This window comes from Vanellus vanellus (genome assembly GCF_965231255.1).
Source record: "Vanellus vanellus genome assembly, chromosome: 13".
In the NCBI taxonomy this organism is placed as follows: Eukaryota; Metazoa; Chordata; class Aves; order Charadriiformes; family Charadriidae; genus Vanellus; species Vanellus vanellus.
In genome coordinates this window covers 8,121,061-8,133,846 of record NC_138918.1, presented here as the reverse complement: position 1 = coordinate 8,133,846, position 12,786 = coordinate 8,121,061, and positions in this window count along the sequence as shown.

Genomic DNA, 12,786 nt, shown 5'->3' with positions numbered 1-12,786 from the left:
CCGACTGCCTACCCTGCTGCTTACCACCCCTGGAGAGCCCCCACTGCTGCTGTGGAAGCCCTCAGCCTGGCCTCCCTGGGAAAGCCCAGTCCTGAGAAGGACAGAAGCAATTTCCCGGGGATCTCGGCTTGCGCTGGCTGGGGGTCTCTGCCTGCGCCAGCTCGCCCGGGTCTCTGCTCCCTTTGCAGACCGGGTGTAGCCATGCCAGCTGGGCAGCCTCTGCAGGCAGAGTGCTAGCCCGCCACGCTTCCCTCCCCAGGGCACGAAACGGGAGGCAGTGCCACTGTCCGGGCACCCCTTGTCCAGGGGATGCAGCCGCTGCAGACACTGCCGGCCTCCAGGGCTGCCACGCAGCGGCACCCTTCCCTGGGACCAAATCCATTTTCCTAAACCCAGCCAGTCTGCTGGGATTTCTCCTGTCCTTCTCCTGTCAGTTCATGGGCACAAAGAACGCAGAGCAAACCTATCCTTCCCCAGTGCGCCCATCGCCACCGCAGCTGAGCCTCAGATTCAACCGGGACCAAAAATACAAACTCTCTGCCCCAACCTGGATTTATGCAGCCGTGTCCCTGCGCTGGACTGCTCCAGCCACCCGCAACCGCCGTGTCCCGGCTCTGTTTGCTCAGCTGGGGACGAAGGGCGCAGGCATGCGACCGGCACCCAGCGAGAGACCCGGCATGGTGGGAGCGGCTGGAAGGGCAGAGCGGTGTCGGCGGCTGTACTGACCTTCTCCTCCGCACTGCCTGCATGGGGCCCCTCGCTCTGCTCCCTGGCACCGCTTCCCTCCCGGACAACTCTTGGCCACGAAGCTCTGACCTCTCCAAGCCGGGTCCCCCCAGGGGAACGCTGCCGGCGCCGGGACACGGTGCGCGCCCGTGCGTGTGTGCGCAGGGCTGTGTACGTGTTTGCGAGGCGGGCGAGCGTGCCCAGCACCGCCACTCCCTCGCGCGAGGAAAGGAATTTCTTCCAAGAGCGGCTTATCATCTTGGGAACCTCCGCTTCCCAGCAGAGCCGCTGGCGCGGAGGTCAATGAGTTACCCGCAGTTATGCTATAAACAGCCCAGCACGCCGGCAGACCGCCGGCTCCCGAGGGGAAGCACGACCGCCCAGGCATCCACCTTCGCCCCGGCTCTGCGGTAAACAGGGGCCGGCGAGGCTGCCCACGGGCACGGTGTCAGGGAGCAGCTCGGGGCCCTGCTCAGCCCCAGCGTGGCCGCACCGGCCGTGGCTCCCTCCCATCGCAAGCGGCTGCCTCTCCCAGACTGACCTGTGCCCTGCTCCCAGCCCCGGCGCTGCGTCCTTGGACCTTCCGTCCTCCCCGCGCAGCAGCCGCCTCCGCTCCAGCGCAGCCCCGGGGAGAGGCTCTACCTGCCCCGCGGTTCAGGCGACCCGGGGAGGTGGCGGAGGCGCTCGGCTCTGAAAACCCCTTCTTCTCTGGCAAAACGCAAATGCAGACACACAGAACAAGAGATCTGTGGACCCAGCAGTATTTGCGCACCCCGGCTAAACTCTGCAAACAGGGCTAGCAGGGAAAAACACAGGGATTTTGCTTTTTCTTTTGAAAACAATGAAAGAGTTAATATCAAGCTTTTCTAATAGTCCTGTTTGCTTCTGGGAGAGCCGAGAAGTTGACCATTCCTTGGCAGGTTCAAAACAAAGCCTCGTTGCTTTTCACTTTGTTATTTAAAAATGAACCTGAAAGAAAAGGAAGTCAGCCTAAATCTGACTTCAGTTGGGGAAAAAAACCAAACAAATAAGATGAAACATTTTGTTTCAGGTCAAACAAACTCCTGTTTTGTGTTTTTGATTCTCTGACAGGGGTGGGGGGGAACTGTTTTGGCGTTAGGTGGAGCAGTGCTTTCCTTCCCTCCTCCTCCGAAAGCCCACCCAGCCCGAGCACGGACCGTGGCCGGGGGAGCCGCGGGGACACTGGCAGCAGCGAGCAGGGCCAGCGGGGACATTTCCTCATTCTTGCACTCTCTGCTTTTGCTTTCACCCTCTATAAACGGGCGCAGAGCAGTGATAAACACCTGCCAGTGCCGTGTGTGTGTGTGTGTGTGTGTGTGTGTCCCGCAATCCTGGGCCTTTCAGGCTGCACGGCAGTGCCTGTCTGCTCGGGTGGGGGGACAGAGCGTGGGGGAGAGGGACCTGCCCCCACCTACCTCCGTGCATGCCTTTCTGTGCCCAAGATGGGGTGGCATTGGGACAGCATCATTCCTGGTGTGCCGGCGGCTGAGGGGAGCTCGGGAAGGAGGGGGTTCACGCACGGCTGCAGGGCACAAGGGAAACAACATTTTTCAGCAAAACCGGCGTGGCAAGTCGCTGAAATGCAGCCAGAGGGGCCTGGCTTTAAGATATTTCTTTTCGCTGATGGCCCTCACTCGAGATTTTTCTTCCACCTCCAAGACCCTTCTCACTTTTCCCCGTCCTGCGCAGCACACGGCCATCCAGCGCTGCTGCCTGCGTCGGGAAACCTGCTCCGTCCTGCAGCGACAGGGTTAAGCGGGCTCCGGGGCTGAACTGAGCTGAACTCAGCGCTTAATTTTCAGAAATGCTGAGGCCTGCTCCTCTCGCATTGTTTTCAGCCAGAGGCGGAGGAAGTAAGCGCTCTTGGAAAACAGACCGCGTGTGTCGGCCGTGGCCGGGTGGGTCAGGAGGCTGGGGCCACCTTTGGGCACACGCGGCGGCCATGCGGGGAGCAGCCCGGGCTGCTGCTCTGAGATCCCCTCCCTGGTGTTGCGGTGAGAACCCCGAGCATCCTCCCTGCTCCCGCCTGCGGCTCTGTGAACAGGACCGCTGCTTCAAAGGCTGCGGCGCAGCGTCACCGCCCACGGGAGCCTCCAGACTGCGCGGAGACAGAGCCAGGGAAGTGGGGGCCACAGATAAGGCATGGGAAGGAAGAAGGAAGGACCAGAGCCAGCCAGCTGAGCTCCAGGGTTTGAAGATCGCTGCTGCTCCTGCCTGGGACTGCGTTACTGAAAGCAGCCTTTACGTTCACCCCTGTGCTTGGGTTTTTTCCAGCTCAGCTTGCAGGAAGGTTTGGAGGTGTCAGGGAAAGCCCCGCGATGCTGCTCCGTGTGCCGGTGTCTCACCAGCCACCGGTTTTGCAGTAGAAAGCTTAACGATAAGTGTCGTGGAGAGCAGCAAGGAACAGCAGTCACAAGCATACAGCCTCTCAGAGCCTTTTCAAGCTCTTTTGGTCATTGCATCCCTTCCTCGGCAGTCGCTGCTCCAGCGCGCTGCCTTGCTCGGGCGCCCTCGCCCAGGCGCAGGCAGAGCTGCAGCACCTTCCAGCACCACCACAGCCGTGGCAAGGGTTGCAGGGGGGACAGCCGCAGCAGCACACATCGCAGCAGATTTTAGGCCCAAGGACTATCAGGGAAAACCTCTTTCTGCCTCTAGAACAGCTTCTTCCAAGGTCGCAGGAGTAGCCCGCACCTCGCGTCCTCTGTGAGATCTGAGCTAACAGCTCGTGAAACCTCTGCGCGCCCTCGGGATACTCCTCCCAGCTCCCTCCGACTCCTGTCAGGTCTCTCCTGCCTGCTCTACCACAAGGTTGCGGGGATGAGGGGTGCCGGGCACTCTGCCCCACAGCAACTCCATCCTGCACAAGGATGCCTGCGCCCCGGCCAAGGGCAGAGGGGACACAAGGAGATGTGTCACGAGCTTCTGACATCGCCAGCTTGCCCCATGTCCCCAGGCAGCTCAGTCCCAGACCTCTGACTCTCCTGGGGTAGAGCAGGGGCTGCTCTCCATGGCACCTGCAGAAGAGGAGCCCTTCCCACTGCCCCTCTAACCAGTGCCTCCCCTGGGAATGTTGTGGTCCCTCTCTCCCCCCACACTGTTTTCTCAGCTCTCCCACCACCAGGAAACCTGGCCCTGCTGTGCACCCGGCCAGAATGTCCACCCACCCCAGGAATCAGCCCCAGAAGAACGGACTCACAGCTGGCAGCCAAGTCCACCCAGACTTCACAGCAGCAGAGGGTCCCCAGGTGATGAAAAGTGTCTCTTGGCCATCTGATCTCTCTTGGCCAATGGAAGAGGTGCTGCAAAGAGGTCCTCCAGCTCCACCCTTCCTGCTCTCCCGTCCGGTCACGGCTTCTCTCCTTGGTCCCTCATCCCTGTTCTTCTCCCGGGCTGGAAGTATCTCTGCCCAGCACCGGCCAGAACATTAAATGGCCTTAACCTTATCAATAATGCAGGGGAATCAATGGCAGGTAGCTTGTAGACAGCTACCAGCCTCTGATGGACACCGAGTCCTCCCTGAGCATGTCCAGGAAGGACCTGGGGTATGGATAAGCGCCTGTAGCCCCCTTAGGGGTGGTGAGCTCAGGCAGGAGCTGGCTGAGAGCCCTCCTGCCTTGCCCACCTCTCCGGACCCAGAGCAACCTGAAGGGGACCCTCTCTGCTGGGCCATGTGAGGTGGCTGCTCACGGGACAGAGGGACACAGGGAAAGCACTGGATGGACATGGCTGTGTGCAAGTGGCCATCTCAGCCTTTGCACTGTGGCCTTGCATGTGCTCAGGTTTTCCTGCGGCCCCAGGTAGCCCGCGGCTATCAGGCTGTGCTGTGGACAGCAGAGGAAGGTCTCTCTGACGTGTCCCCTGTGTGTTGGGGAACTGTTGCTAAGCCCAAAGGCTATTGCTGTCCAATAAACTGGAAAAAAGTGGCACTGTGCCTTTCTTTGCAAAGACGCTCAGAAAGCCATTGCATCAGTGCTTATGTGCCCAAGAGAGGCGAATCTGAGGTGGTTTCCTGCGAGTTGCAGACTGGTGTGGGAGCCGCTGGCGTGCAGCTGCCGGCTGTGAGACACAAGCCGGGTGGCTGCTCTGCCACCCGGGGGGGTGCGCGGGACCTGCGTCAGGGTCTTGTCGGCAGAATGGAGACGCGTGAGTGCATTGGGGTTCTGCCACCTGGGGACGGCGCGGTCCCCTTCTGGGAGGCTGAGGGTCTGCCATCCAGGGACACGCAGCACCGGGCACAGCTGGTGTTGGGAGCACAGCCCTGTCTGGGACTCGCTGCGTCGCCCAGCTCCCCACCGCAAAAGGGGCAAAAGGCTGAAGGGTGCTCTTGGCTGCTGGGAGTCTCCCATCGCATCCCCTGAGGCGATTTTGGGGTGCAGACCCTCAGCACGCAAATCCTGCTGCTTCCAGGAGTTTACAGGCAGTGGGGTGTGATGCTGCGGGAAGGGCAGAGCTGTTCGGACCAGCAAGCATCACCTTGTGTCCTGCTTTGACAAGTATCTTCTCCTGGACTTTGAAATAGGAATGCCCGACCTCTGATGTCCCCTCCGTGCCCAATGTCACCTTACGGGATGTTGTGCTCGGTCCCCCCTGCAGCCCCACAGGAAAACTTATTAGGTGATAGCCTCCAAGCTGGTGGAGGTGCACAGTAGAGCCGGGCTCTCCTCTTCTTGCATATTAATTGTCAGAGCCATTAGATGGCAGCAACTACCATGCCAGCGGCATCCCGCTCCCCGCGCAGCCCAAGCCTTGCAAAAACGATGTTGGAGGCAGGCCCCAGCCCTGCTGCCCACAGTCCCCAGCCACCAGCAGCCTGCACCTGGTCCCCGAGGTGGGGAAATAATCTCGGGATGGGGCAAGCGCTGTGGGACTGCGGAACTGGGCTTGCAAGGAGAAACGAGGGAAGGCTCCAAAATAGGGGACCGGCATCCCAAGCAATAACGGCGGGCTCAGCTGGGACAACAGTGTGATCAGACAGGTCCAGAGGATATCTCAGGGGAAGATGACTCGCTGATGGAGTCCTTCTGCAAGGGACCCCTGTGAGCACCCGGCTGGGAACCGCTAGCTGCTGACTTGCAAAAACAAGGCTCCATGCGCTGCACTAATGAGCAGCCGGCGAAGCCACACTCATTTCCAGCGGTGATTTTATTGTCCCTGTGTTAAAGACACTACGGGTCAGGTAACACACTAGGCAAACCCTGCCTGGGACGTGCAGCCGAGGTTCACTCAGGTGCTGCGTTGGATAGAGCTGATGGAAAATCAGAAGGAAAAACTGGCTAAAATGTCAGAGTTGGAGAGGCTTCCAAAGGAAATGTGTTTCATTTGTAAATATGTCTAGAAAATCAAACTTTCAAAATATTTCATTTAAGCTTCTCAGTTTCCCTGTATTTCTTTCTTTTCCTTTATTATTCTCCCCTGCGTCTGCTTTTACCCTGTTCCTATTTTGCCATTGAAGTAGAAATGAACAGGACGAGGAAAGAGAATGAAAAATGACGAAGTGAGCACAACCCCTCAGATCTCCAATTTTTCATTTTTCAATTTCACCCACAGTAGGAAAATGGTCACGAAAATGCATTTTGTTGAACTTTAGACTACAAACATGTATAAAATCATAACCTCCATATTGCTTTTCCTTCCAATGTGCACGATAGGAGTTGCAAGGGGTGGAATAGCTGTCTCCCGCTCATACAGCACCAAAAAACAAATCCCGTGCTGCTTTCCCCACTGGCAGCTCAGCAAGCGTTGGTACGAGCAGTGCCCACCATGGAGCCTGAACCCCCCCATGTAAATCACACAGCTCCAGCTCAAGCTTACCACACAGTAAAGGGGACATATTTAAAGAAATCTTTTGATAATATGGAAAAAATCAATATTTCTAGACTTTACTCTGGAAGAAAAAGAGAAGAACTGATTAAGATATTAATTGCTTATGCTGATCTAAGGGCTTTTTTGAAGCTCTTAATGATCCAAGCTGCTTGTAAAGGTGTTGGTCTTGATGCCATTTCTTTTTAGAAAGCAACAAAGCAGCTCAGTGAGGCTAAGCATCTCGTTTTGATATTTTCAGGGTGGAACATTTTGATTTTTCAACTTACAAAGCTTTGCTGCTTTCATTTTTTGTACATAAAGCTGAGGCTGAAATCAGAATGAAAGCTTTCAGTTTAAGCTAATTAATCCAAACACTTTGATTCAAATCCCGTTGTGTTTTCTCAGTTTTGTTCTCTGGGAATTTATTTTAAGTGTCTGCATTCCATTTTTAGACCAGGGAAAAAAAAAGTGAGATTTCCTAGAAAAGAGATAACCCGCTGTGTACCCGGGGCTAGCCATTCTGCAGTTTTTTGTGTGCTTAGAAGTGTAAAAAGAAATTATCTTTTCCTAATTACGTTGTTCAGTCTCTTTCTGACCTGCACTGGCAGCATGGTCCGGAGACATGGTCTGAGATTTGCCTCCAGCCCCTGGAGCAAGGAGTGCCATGCTCTAGCCTGAAGATCTCCCAAATTCTCCCGGAATCACCCTGATTCTCCGTTTCCCTTGGAACAATATGAGAAACAAAAGGAAAACCAAGTTATCGTGATAACACCACTCCAGCAATAAGAAAGAAGCATCATTTGCCAAGGCTAAATTGCTCTTTGGGAGAAGGTGGTGGTCCCCGAGGAGCTCTGGGAAGAGGGGAGGTGTGCCAGGCAGCTTCCACAAGCGCAGAGGTCCAAGGGCTGGGCTTCTCACAGGCGGCTCGTGCTGGCCAAGGCTCTGCATTAACAACATCTGGGGCTCCTGACCTAACGGCTGATGGGAGGGAGGATGTTTCTTGCTTCCATCAGTCCTCACTGCTTCAGGGCAACTTAAAAGGGAAAACTAAAAATAAACCCAACTTCCGATGACCTTTAATGGGTTGAAACACAGTTGGCAATGGGAAAGCGGGTCAGGTACCTCGGAGGCGAGAGCTGCAGCTGGCATAAATCTCCCTTTGCGTGGCTTTGCTGATGCTGCTCGGCAGGAGCCGCTGGCCGGGCTCTGTGGGGCAGCTGTCCCCAGTGGGTCCCCGCTCGCCCTGCAGCGGGGCCGGGAGCAGGGGCTGCCCCAGCGTGGTGTACACCAGCTCAGCTACGCGCGCAGAGGGGGACACGGAGCAGCCCCGATATGCCCGACCTCGGGCAATAAGCCCTGATACTGCCTGGGAGCACAACAGCGTGCTCCTTGGCTTCCCTGGCATGCCGCTGCGGCGGAGGTGTGCGCAGGGACATCAGCTCTCCTGAAGGGCGAGAGAGTGAGAGACTCTTGCAGGTTTTAAGACAAACACTGGTTTCTAATGCCCCAAAGCCTTTGCCATCACCCCTCCCCTAGGCAGACCATGCAGCACCTCTCCTCTCCCGGTGTCCCGACCTTTCAGGAGGGGAGGTGAAGGCCCAGCAGTCCCCGTATGCAGGACAAGTCACCCTACAGCTTCTGCAGCACTTGTTTTCACTCATCTGCTTTTGATTTGGGAACGTTTGTTGCACTTGACCTAGGGACTCAGCTCCTGCGATGATAAAATGGATAGTGCCAGAGGACCTGTAGCTCCTCCATTGCACAGCGTAGGCATCCCTTTCTGGCTTTGCAGGATGGCTACAGGTTACAGATGGGCTGTGGTGCACACCAGCGTCGCCTGGAGCAGATCCAGCTCACAACCGTTCTCCACTGTCCGGGTTTGTTTGGTTTTTTTCTGAGACTATTTGCACAGCACTAAAATTAATGACTGAAAGTGTGAGTTTGCTTGAAAATAATCTATCATTTGATTATCCCTTTAATGCAGGCAGCCTGGGGAACATCTGCCTCTGCCTGTCTGTGCCTCCTCCTGCCGACACGGGGAATTGCTGGGAAGGGCTCTTGTGCTGCTGTGTAAACTGGAAGAAAACCAAATCACTGGCAAATGACTTGGTGGTTGCTGTGACTGAGGAAGAGGAGTGGGGTCTGGTGCTGGATGAGTGAGGCACCAGCTGCGCTGCCAGGTCCCACCATAGTTTCACCAGACCATCCCTGCTCTTAAAACACCCACTGCCCAGTTCACTGCCTCTGGTCCCAGTTGCTATGTTTTCCAGGGACTCCCAAAGTAAAATGCTGATCTCCATCATCTGGAAGGTAATTCTGTCATCACTTGAAGAGCGAGTCTGGCTTTGCACTGCAGCAGCAGGCAGTGGCATCTGACCGCTCCTGACTCTACCTCTGCCAGATCCCACATCACAGGGGAGGCAGGAGACAGGAGAAAAATGGGTGGGGAACTGCCCGGCCAGGCAGAATTTCCTCCAGCCCGTGACACAGACCGTGTGCTGTGGTATAATGGGGTCTCCAGACCCCTTAGGCTTCTCTGCTGCTTTTTGGGAACATTACAGCCCTGGACTTGCAGGCTTTTTTTGGAAAATGTCACCAGCTCCTGATGAGTCAGAGTCCTGCTTTTCTGCAGCCTGCCCAGTGCTTCGCACGAGGCATCGGGCTGTGCCGTTTCGGGATCCCCACGGGCACCTCGCTGCCATTGTTTGGACTTAAATCTTCTTGCTGAGAAAGGAGAGCCTTTCGCTGCTAGCGCAGGTGCAGGTGGGTTTGCCGGGAGCTCGGGCTGGCAGGGAGGCGTTTGTCCAGCTGGTGCCCCTGAGACAGACGGACACATTCGTGCTATGACACCCTGGAGCAAGGGCTGCAGCTGGCATCTCTGGGCAAGGCATTGCCACTCCTCCTGCAACTGTGATTCACGGGGCACGGCAGTGAAGGATGGTCACCAAGATAACTACCAGTTTGAAGGGGAAAGCAAGTGGTTGGAAAGCCTGGGGCTCCTGCAGAGAGACCTCTGAAAGCTGTTCCATGTGACTGCACGTGTGTGTGTTTGCAAACACGCATGTATGCGTGTGGCTGTACCTAGGTGTGCTGAAAGGGATGCTATGGCTTCAAATAAACCAGAAATGGCAGAGTTAAGGCTGCTGACGAACCATCCCCCTATGCGCTTTAAGGACAGAGATGCTTATGTGATCCTTTAACTCTCTGACCTCTCCTAACCCTGTGTCTCCCAGCCTTGGGACCTGCTCTCCGTTATTTCCCTTGCATTCCCCCTCTCCATCCTGGTTCCCAAGTCACGCAGGAGTGAGGAGGGATCCCATTCCCCGCAGTTTTCCTTTGGCACCCCGCTCTGCGACAGCGGGAGGGGGGCTGCCCCTCAGGCTCTGGGGACCAACATTCCCTCACGTGGAAACACGCACGTGGTGGCTTCCCAAGCCACCAGCGGGAGAGGCGGTGAGCCTGATTTCTCCGAGTTCCTGGTGTTGGTATAGCACAAGATACATTTCGAGCCCAGCTCCCAGTGATTCCATGTGCAGCCAGCAGCTTCCAGCTCTCCCAGTGATGAGCCAGCTGGCGTTCAAGCCAGGCATCAGGGAAAGAAGAAACACAATTATCGACTGGGTAGGGAAAGTTTGGTTCAGGTGACTCTCTCGGCATCTCACAAGGGCACGGATACAGGGATAGTAGTCCAGTAGTTCCCAGAGTCCAGGGAAGTAGTCAGTAAAATTCAATGAAATTAGCACCTTTTTTTCTTCCATCCTCTTACCTCCATCACGCCTGTGTCCCTTTTCACTGAACGATGCAGGGTCCGGCAGGCAGCAGCCTCCTCAGCACAGCCTGAGCTACGTGGTACATGCTGGGTACTGAATGAGGCAGGCGCCTTATGGGAAAAACACGCATCTAATAATTGCCGTGAAAGACTGTATTGCGATGCACAGACACAAAGGGATGAAAGGAGGCTGCGTTAACATCCTGACATCTCCTCATTTCTGTCTTCTTGTCTCAGGCATCCCTAACACCCTTTTATGGCAGCTTTTGCAGCCGGTTTCCTCAGTCAAAGAAAAGGAAATGAAATTCCCAAAACACCCTGGGACAGTGCTGATGGTGAGGGGCTCCAACCAGTGCCCAGCGCCATGGGAATGGTGAGGGGCTCCAACCAGGGCCCAGCACCATGGACCCCTGCCGCAGCCCAGCTGGGGGCCAGGTTCCTGCGTGGGAGCCACTGGCCGAGGTGGGGGGGTTGGTAGGGATTTGAGCTCCCTGCTGTCAGCTCACCAGTGCCAGAACCCCAAAATCCCACTGCGGGGGGCACCTGATACCCTGCCCGCCTGCCCGCTGGCAGTGCCCGCTGCCCCTTCCCCACGGTGCAGCTGTGCGGTGCTGGGACCATCCATCTGGGAGGGGATGAAGGGGAAGAGGTTCTGCGCTGGTGCCCCCTGAGCTCCACCAAAGCACCCCGTCCCCCTTCGCAGCCCTCTGCAATCCCAGCCTGCCTCTGCTGGAAATTTCAAGTTGTTCTGAAGGCAGCAAGTTAACAAGATTTGGAAACCAGGTCAGCGGAAGAAGCTTAATTAGCTCGCTGAACCGTGGGGACCAGCTCACATTGTGTCTGCTTTATTGACTCCCCGAACGGACGTTATTGATACGATAGGCGTGAGCCTCACCGCGACAGGGACCTGCACTCTCCCCTTGAGGAGGGGACACCTCGGGCACTTGTTGGGCACAGGGAAACTTCACAAAGGGCCCCAAATCATCGCCATGGGACAGCCCAAGCTATCCCGTCACGCTGTAGCAGCAGCACTGCTTTCCCCTCGCCTGCTCCCCCCAGCCCCGCAGGGACCCCTGGAGCCCCACTGCTGGTCCTGCTCTTCTCACCCACCCGGCGCCTCTTGGGAGGGGGCAGAGGCGAAGGGGACAGGCAGCAGCGCTTGCAGCGAGCGGGCTGCGTCACCGGCAGCACAGGCATAGCTCACACGACCTGCTACCTGTCTTGTCGTGTCACCGCAAACATCTGCTGCCGCAAATAAAACAGCGAGAGAAAGGGAAAGCAAAAGGCCCTCTCCGGGCGGCATTCCAGCCCCAGGAGCGGGAGAGATGCGGCGCCTGTCACGCTGCATGAAAAACCCCTTTCATTAGCGGCGAGATCGTAGCTCGCCTCTTTGAATCGCAGCGCAGCTTCTCGGGGGCTCTGCAGGCAGGGCGGGCGCAGCCCCGTCTACGTCTCCGCTCGCACCCTGGGAGCAGCTCCGCTGGGTACGGCTTTATTCTGATAGATAGCGTCTCACAAACAAAACAAGGAGCTAATGGCTTTGAAGCTCTTCCAGGAATCCTGATGTGCTGCCGGCAGAGAAGGCTGCTTGCTGTTCGCGGGGGAAGAGCCCCCTCTCCATCCTGCAGCCAGGTGCCGTGCAGACACCCACAGCCCTGTCCCTGCTCCCGGCGTGGGACAGACACCCGGGCTGCCTTGCATGGGACCGCCAGGACAGCTGGGGGTGGCCAGCTGCTGGAGGGGGAACCTTGGCACTAGAGGAAATCCAGTTTTTCAGCATAAATTCTCTCCCTCTCCGCCATGCCTCTGTCCCGGGAGAGCATTTCTTTGCACGCTCAGCCACCGCAGGGCCAAGCTGGAGAGCGAGCGCTGCAGGACTGGGCAGGGTGGCAGCCCCATGATGCGTGCATGTGAGGACCCCTGTGGCAAGGAGGGACCAGCCCGGGGGCCCCCGGAGCTGCAGGCAGAGCCGCAGGCAGGGCTGATGGCAGGGCAGCGAGAAAGCACCAGGCAGGGTTGAAGACAGGGCAGCAGGAAGGGCAGGGTAGAGCAGCGGGCAGAGCCGGACTGCAAGCAGGACTTCAGGCAGGTGAGCGGGCAGGGCCAGACCATGGGCAGGACTGCAGGCAGGGCGGCAAGCAGGCATGGCCCAGACCGCAGTCAGGACTGCAGGCAGGGGGCTGGGCAGGGCCAGACCAGAGGCAGGACTGCAGGCAGGGGAGCGGTCAGGGCAGCGGGCACGACTGCAGGCAGGGCCGGACCAGAGGCAGGACTGCAGGCAGGGGAGCGGGCAGGGCAGCGGGCAGGGCCGGACCATGGGCAGGACTGCAGGCAGGGCAGCGGGCACGACTGCAGGCAGGGCCGGACCAGAGGCAGGACTGCAGGCAGGGGAGCGGGCAGGGCAGCGGGCAGGGCCGGACCATGGGCAGGACTGCAGGCAGGGCAGCGGGCACAACTGCAGGCAGGGC